Below are 9,082 nucleotides of genomic sequence, written 5' to 3' on the forward strand. Positions count from 1 at the left end.
AATATCTAGTTTCGCCATCATACGATTTAGATTATTGTGAGGTGATTGATAATACTGAGTTGTTCTTCGGGAATATAAGTCTGGTTTATCTATTCACCTTGATTTATCAAAAGACGGAACAAAAACTCATAATTATTTCTGAGGGAGACAGATTTATCTATTACCGTAGACTTTTCTGTGTGATACAGATTTGTTTATTAAAGTCTCCGACTTTGGGTCTTAGCAACTCTTAGTTGTGTGTGAGATAAGCTAAGGGAATCAAGTGCGTAGTATCCTGCTGGGATCAGAGACGTAGGAGCACAACTGTACCTTGGATTAGTGTGAGATTGATTGGGGTTCAACTACAGTCCATACCGAAGTTAGTTTGTAGTAGGCTAGTGTCTTTAGCGGCTTAATACAGTGTGTGTTCAATGTGGACTAGGTCCAGGGGTTTTTCTGCATTTTCGGTTTCCTCGTTAACAAAACTTCTGGTGACTGTGTTATTTCTTTTCCGCATTATATTTTGTAATATAATTGAAATATCACAGGTTGTGCGTTTGAATCAATCAATTGGGAAATCCAACCTTTCGTTTTTGATTTAAATTGATTGATACTTGAACATTGGTCTTTGGTACCGTTCAAGTGATTTCTCGTGTATTCAATTAGACTCACAGATTTATATTTGCTTGAGTAAGTATTGAATCTAGAAAGAAAGATATAACTCTTTGATAGACTTTTATTAAGATTGAGTCTGACTGTCTAGTTGATTCTCTTAAAAGTATATTGGAGTTAGTCCATACAGATTGCTAATATTAAAAGTATATTGGGTGTGGTTGTTAGACCCCCGCTTTTTCAGTTCCAATATGGTGAGATGTTTGTTCAATTAATATTGCTTACAAAGACACGAAAATCGTTACAAATGGTGAAGTCAGAAAACGTCAACAGATCACTACGAGAGATTTTTATGCTTTTAGAATAGAAAAATGATTTGATGAAGGAAAAACTCTTACCTATGGCGGCTGGTTATTCCAGAAGTACATAGTTGATGCTTATGCATGTATTGAAGACTGTTGACTTACATGTGTGAGAGAAAATCAATAGCAAATAGAGAGATAAATTGCATTGTAGATTGAAAATTACACTGTTGAAAGGAGACACATCGAAGGATGAACAAAAAGAGGAAATAAATGTACTTCCATCATACCACATCGAGTGTCCAGGGTACATAATAAAGTACTGCCAAGATGTTATTACAATTTGTAGATGTATTGGTATTCCGGATATCTCCATAATTCACCTGCAATTCAAAATGGAAATAGATTTTAGAAGCATTGCAGTTGGTACCATGGCAACATATTCGGTGAGAAGATAGACCTGATATTGTCGGAAGAGTGTTTAAACTGAAGCTAAGACATCAAATGGAAGTTCTTTGTGAAAGAAAACATTTCGGGAAAGTAAAAAGTCGTGTTTCTCTAATTAAAACTAGGGATTAACCTGTGCCATAATGGCACGAGTGTTAGAGAATTGCTCGGTTGAACCCACCAAGCGTTGGTATGTGAAGTTTGGTTGTCATATTTTTGGTGAATAAAAACCCATGTTAAGAGTCGCTTGATTATGTACCAGAGTTAAACTTCGTATAGGTTAGCTTGAAACTATTGGGATATGAGAAATTACATGTATTGCGAAGTCTTGAAGATGTGAAGAAGCAAGGAGCTACAACGACAACAATCATACTTCCACTTGAGGTTAGTGATATTTGACTTGAACTGTTTCATTCCCTAACGTATTTTTCAAGTCGTGCATATTGAAAACATAACTGCGAAGCATGTTTGAACTCTAGATATACATAGTATTAAGGAATACAATACGAGGTTTATTGCTTAACCATTAAACTTTGTAGATAAGACATCGCCATAATCATTTGAATGCTATTGTGATTATGTATGGGTATAAGGTGAGGATTTCATCCTAGGGAACAATATTTACATGTGTTCTAAGGAAGTAAGTTCATAAACTTGTTTGTGGACCGAAAAGGAAATTACTGGGAGTTATTGGTTTTGTTATTCATTGCATATATTATGAACAACCAATATGTATATGACCGCTCACAACTTGTTGTGTTCTTGGTAGAACTATTCACAAAGTCCTGACTTTTGTATTGGTATAACTTTTATTAGTAAAACCAATCTTAAGTAATCACCTGGTATGATCGGATTGTATGTTCCTTGGGGAAAGAGAACCGATCCTTGTTAAGGAAATGGTACCGATCCTTGTTGGGGGTAGGGAACCGATCCTAGTGAGGGAAAGGGAACCGAACCTAAGGGGTGCAGTGCAATAGGGAACCGATCCTTGTATGGGGTGCAACAAGGTTTATAGCATAAAGAGGAACCGATCCTATGGACATGTGCAACACATATGAGTTTAATACCATATATATGTGGGGAACCGATCCTAGTACCTAGTCAACCGAATCTTTGGGAAGCTAATGTGACTATGCGTAGTACTCACATGGAGGTAGAACCGAAACTTGTTTTGGTAGAACCGTAAACCCATGATTGTGATTGAATGTTGGTTTAATCAATCACATAGTTCTTGAAAGTCAGATGAACCAATTCTAAACTTGTTTGGAAGTGTGGCAAATCGGTTTCAAGGTTGTAAGTGTGAAAGAGAACTTACAAAGTAAAGATGTCGACAAACTTTGAACACGTGCTGTGAATGTTTATTTCTATAATTGTTCAAAGATATTCCTTAAAGGCTAATGTAAGAGAATCCCAGGATCGAAACATAAGTAAGTTAAGAATATTTTAATTAAGGTTATTAATTTAACTTTGTAGGGAAATTATGGAATTAGTAATGTGCATTTACTAATTAGATTTTCTAAGAGATTTCGATTGTATTTTTGGATAGAGCATTTCCAGGTTTTATGAAAACCGAATCTGTGCATTTATGAATATCTTGAGAATATTTTCGGTTTTGGAAATTCCTTGGTGTCCAAACTTCCTTGTATATAAATACACGAAGTTTTCCTTTCTATCAAACTAATCCTTCGTAACAACACACTTCCTCTTTTGTCTTTGTTACTGGTGTAGCCGTCTATCGGAGAGGAGAGTAATCTAATTAGGTGAAATCTCTTACGGCCGCTCGTTTTAAAGTCTTTTTTGGGATTGAGAAGCTTTAGCGCGACCCGTTGGTGGGAAACTAGATAATTGTGGTTTATCTTTGTTTTAGATTGATTTGATTGACTAACGGTGGTTGAAATCTGATTGCACCTAGTTTGTTTATTCTTGAGAATCTTCTCTTATGATATAATATTCACTCAAACTAGTTCAAAGTTTCGCCAGGGATCTTTAGACTGTTGTTAGTTCTAAAGACGATCTTGTGATAATCCATTGTTAACAGACTCTGTTCTGTGCGTGATTGATCACAAGAGATTCAAGTGATTGTGTGCATGTGTTTATTGAAGATTTAAGAAGATTTGAAGACAAAAAAGATATTGAAGATCTGACTTGGGTTTTATAATCTTTGGTGTGCACAATACTTGTTTGGGAAAAGAGGATCCAATTAATAATCGGTTTATACTTGTGGTAGATTGGATTGATTAATTGAGTAGATCGGCATCAACACGATTCTTCGGTTAAAGGTGTTGTTGGCTTAATCTTAACCGATTACCTTTGGGTGATTGAACATAAGATAGATCTAGACCCGACGAAGGAGTTTATGTTGAGATAAACGGAAGAGCCTTTGTCTGACTCATATCACTTGGTTGAATAGAGTTGATACCAAACAGATTTATTGTTCCTTTACTGCTTGGAATACGAACCAAAGGGATTGTTCCAAGTACGTGACTTATTCAAAATTCGGAGGCGTGGGAATACATACGGAACTAGGTATACTATAGAGTTAGTACTTGGTCTCAACCATACGAAGTTAGGTGTAATTTTGTGTAGAGGCTTAATCCTGAGAGTATTCAATTCTGGACTAGGTCCCGGGGTTTTTCTGCATTTGTGGTTTCCCCGTTAACAAAATATTGCTGTGTCATTTACTTTTATTTTCCGTATTATAATTGTTTTATTATAATTAAAGTAAATTACACAAACATTAATTCCTATTTACTTGATAAGTAATCCTATTGTGTTTGGTTAAGTCTGAACCATTATATCAAGTAAACATACTTCGTTTTTGTATTGTCTCGATCTCGTATCCATAGACGATCACACGAAGTGTGAACCGATTAGTTGTATTGTCTCGACTAAGTCCATAGACAATCACTTTCAGAGAAAGGACTTATAGGTAGGAAAAGTTTTAGCTTGATATATTTGGGTACCCTCGCCTTTTCAACGAGTGTTATATAGATTACGTATAATCTTGTTAGATTATTTATTGAAAATAGTTGCTAGTCAAATCTTCCTGGACTTTGATACAGAAGCCCGAAAAAAGAGGCATTCTATATACATATATGATCATTTTTTAAATACCAACCAGTTGTCGAATTATAATGTGTAATATGAGTAATTTTATAAATTTCTATCTAAGTGTATCTATCAAGATGAAACCAAAATCTATTTCCGCTAAAGTCTAAACAAATAGAAAGGATGAATTGGTACTTGAGAAAATTTCACCTTTCTAGACCAAAAATTCTGAATGGATTGAAACCCCGACGACCTGCAATAGCCAAATTTTAAATAGTCTGGCTAATAAAAAAAATATAGACACCCCTAAATTTCGACCATGAGGTTATAATTATGTTATCTTTGAAAATGTACACTTCGTTTAAATATACAACGAATGAAATTCAAGAAAATGATAGAGACCCCAAAAATTCATACATGAAGCAATGTAAAGAAAGGGTTTTATCAAACGTTGTTACCTCGGGTTAGTTTGATTGGTCAGAGATGTACGTTTTGGTGGAAGAAGATTGAAAGAACAAGGAAAGAAAATTGAGCGGAACTATATACTTGGATTTAAGTGTTTTTTTTTTTCTCTCTGCAGTCTATCTCCACTTCTCAATTTTATTTCTGATTTTCGTTTGCTCCAAAGTGGGAAATTAGGGTTTTCAGATCCACTCATCCTACTGAATGTAAGCAAGACAATCAATTGTTCAGTTTTATGGGAAGGCAAGTTTGTTATTGTTTCAGTTGATCAAATTTCTCCGTTTTGATTTTGACTTTTGAGATGGGATGAAGAGAATATGTAATGAATTTTTCTTAATTAGAGCATGTATTTATGGGATAGACCGCAGTCTAGAATTTATCAATTAGAAGGAAAAATCAGTACCAGTCTTTATATTTCCCAACTTAGCAAATCTTCGTTTTATAATACAGTACAAACAAATAGGCAGAAAAGTATACCTAGATAGGATACAACCCTTACCGTAACAACACATGTCGATAATAGTAATTTTTCGTGCATTATTTTGGTCTTGTGCCGTTTGTTTTCAGTAATTATATAACATGAAATTTTGTTATTCTTTTTTTAATATTTCATGTACATTAACCGAGTTATTTTGTCATTAAGATGATCAACCACGTCTTCTAATTCATAATATTGCCCATTTTGTGACGACACGAAATTAACATAGTATGTTACTACTCACCAACCGCTGCCACCACCGTAAAACCATCTGATATCATTTATTTCTCCAACACAATCTCCGCCCATATCTTGCTGGCCTTTGGTCGTACTTCTAATTTTTAATCACAAACATCATGTATAAAAGGTAGCAAGGGTACCGTTTAGGTGACAATTTTATTTTAATAGTTAGAACCATGATTTATACAACCAGGTACCTAAGGTAGCAGGGGTATGGTTTAGGTGAGTCGGCGACCGTGATCATTTTTTTCCTAAATGGTATGGTATCTACTTTTATCAATCGTGCTAAAAACAACTAATCACGTCTTCCGCAATGCAATGTTATCCATGTTGTAAATATACATGATTAATATTGTCCACGACTATTCATAAACACCCACCACCATAAAATCACTCATAACTAATATTTCTACCACCATCACCAATATTATCGCCTCCACCACTCACTAACATCCGCCACCGCTTCTAGCAGCCACTACTTCTTCCACTACCACCACTAATTTCTATTGATATAATTTCTATTAAAATTATATATTAATGGGAATATATATTCATTAAATTAATTAAGAGAAAATTTATAATGAAAAATTAATATATCATTCATTATGAGCAGTTAATGAGACACTAATTAATAAAATACTTACAATGTTTTTAAGTTGAACAAACCACAACCATTGATTTATCTTTTCCCTGGATAAATCTGGGCCTCTCTTTATCTTGCCTAACCTGTCCGAACTTTGTTTTGTGTTTCTATATTTTAGATCGTGTTTCCTCATACATAATTTTTCTTCCCGTTCATGTTTTCATGTATTAGATGTGTAAGATTTGTGTTTTGTAACTTTCGTTTACTTTTTTTTTACAGTTATATATACGATAGAATTTCAGAAAAGAGAATCACCACATGCATATATCTTATTGTTCTTGGACCATGCCTACAAGCAACAAACCCCAACCGAGAATATTAAGGTTATTAATGCAGAAATCCCTAACAAATAAAAAGATTCAGATGGATACAAAGTTGCATGTTTTTCCAAATTAGTATTGCAAGTCAACGAATTCTCGCTTTCATTAATTGACACTTTCAAACTGAGTTAATGTCAGTGTGAATTGAAATATAAAATCACATAGCTTAAGTAATAACACTACTACCATTCCAGCTATGCATTGTGCAATTGTTGGCTCATCATCACTCTATTTATCTAACCCTTCCGAATATCCGGAGACTTCGAAAATAAATCCACTATACATGCTAATGGGGAGATATAATGGATATTGTATAAGGTACAAAAAATACATAGTACATATAATTTAGAATACATAAACTTGCTCCAGAAAGTTGAACACGGTATTCCACAAAATAACCACTAGGTTTGTCCGGAATGAGCAGACCTATTTATATACATCCCCTGACTGGGGATTTCATACATGTGTCCTCCTTATCTTTCTCTGCAAGCTCATGTACTAAAAACCGTACACGTATTCTCTGGGGTATAGTGTTTTCTGGCTTCTTGTTTGAGGGTGAAAATAGTTTATGCTGGTTTCGTTAATTTCGTGTGATGTGGGTGAAAAACAAATCTAAACCCTAAACAATGTACTGCAAGGGAGTACTTTAGATTCGAAAGATCAATCTGTACAAGTCCGGCCTAAACCAAGAAATGGCCGTTCCAGACTTGCTCCGGTCACAAAGTGGAGGAGAAAGGTTGGTTTTGAGGAGGGAAGCGAAGAGAGCGTTGAGACCAGAATAGTTGATTCTGGAAGAGTAGTTGTTTTGTGACTTGTATCAGAAAGTGAGAAGCTAACATATGGGAAAGCTAGCAAACGTTTTATGAGTGGTGTATGCTCCTGACCAGAACTTTTTGTTCGGTGGAAATAGGTAATGCCTATTTATACAAGTCGAAGTGAAATGTACTCTGGTCTTATTAAAAAATAGAAAACGGGTGAGTAAATGGGAGGAGGTGGTAATCGGTAACGCTTGGAATTGATGTTCCAAAAAAAAAAATGTTTCACCATTACTCCCTGTATTTATTAACCGCCTCATCCTTATGACACTTTCTTATAACGAGCGTACGACGCACGTTGTAAACCGCCAAACCAATACCCAATGAGCATCCCCTAGTATGTGACATGTGTTGATGTCTCGAGTGTTTTCATGGAAAACATGTAGCATGTTGTTGTTGTCTGGAAAGTTGAGCTTGGGAGACTTGCCGTCTCGGTGGTGACCTTCAGCGGTCGAGATTTTTCATCTTAAGAGGAAGGTAGCCGTTGATTATTGCAACCTTTCATTTGGTAGCCAGTGGCATGAAAGTATGATCAGTATGGCTTTGATATGGCCCAGTTTAGGCGCGACTAAAAGTTAGGGTTTTGGCTTTGTTTAGGCGCGACCAAACTAGGGCCAAAGGTTGTCGTGTGTTAGCTGGTAACCTTGGAAGGCTAAGATCTGCATCTTAGATGAAAAGGTGGCCGTTGATTATCGCAGGCCTTCGTTTTGGTAGCCGCATAGGGAAGGCTGACATGGTGGTTGGCATGCCATTGGCACATGTGGCATGGTATGCCTTGGCGTGGCCAAAACTAGGGTTTTGGGACAAAGGTTACCATGCGTTGGTTGGCGACCTTGGACGGCTAGGATTTGCATCTAGGATGGAAGGGTGGTCGTTGATCGTCGCACACCTTCGTTTTGGTAGCCGCATGGGGAAGGCCATCATTGTATGGCGCGGCAAGGTGGTTGGCATGCCATTGGCACATGTGGCATGGCATGCCTTGGCGCGGTTTGGCATGGCAAAAACTAGGGTTTTGGGCCAAAGGTTACCATGCGTTGTTTGGCGACCTTGGACGGCTAGGATTTGCATCTAGGATGGAAGGGTGGTCGTTGATCGTCGCACGCCTTCGTTTTGGTAGCCGCATGGGGAAGGCCGGCATGGTATGGCGCGACAAGGTGGTTGGCATGCCATTGGCACATGTGGCATGGCATTCCTTGGCGCGGTTTGGCGTGGCCAAAACTAGGGTTTTGGGCCAAAGGTTACCATGCGTTATTTGGCGACCTTGGACGGCTAGTATTTGAGAATCTAGGATAGAAGGGTGGTCGTTGATCGTCGCACGCCTTCGTTTTGGTAGCCGCATAGGGAAGGCCGTCATGGTGGGGCCAAGGCCAATGGCGCGGATGGCTTGGCATAGTGGGGCCAAGGGTTTGTCATGTCATTGGTGCATGATACGGCTAGCATGGTTGGGGCCAAGGGTTTGGCATGGCATTGGCGCATGGTGCGGCTAGCATGGTTGGCATGCCTTGGCGCGGTAGACGTGGCTGGCATGGTTTGCCATTGGCACAGTGGTGCGGCTGGCATGGTTGGCATGGCTTTGCGTGGAGATGTGGCTGGCATGGTTTTCCATTGGCACAGTGGTGCGGCTAGCATGGTTGGCATGCCTTGGCGCGGAGATGTGGCTGGCATGGTTGGCATGCCTTGGCTCGGAGATGTGGATGGCATGGTTTGCCATTGGCACAGTGGTTCGGCTGGCATGG

Source organism: Papaver somniferum, chromosome 8 (genome assembly GCF_003573695.1).
Source record: "Papaver somniferum cultivar HN1 chromosome 8, ASM357369v1, whole genome shotgun sequence".
Lineage (NCBI taxonomy): Eukaryota > Viridiplantae > Streptophyta > Magnoliopsida > Ranunculales > Papaveraceae > Papaver > Papaver somniferum.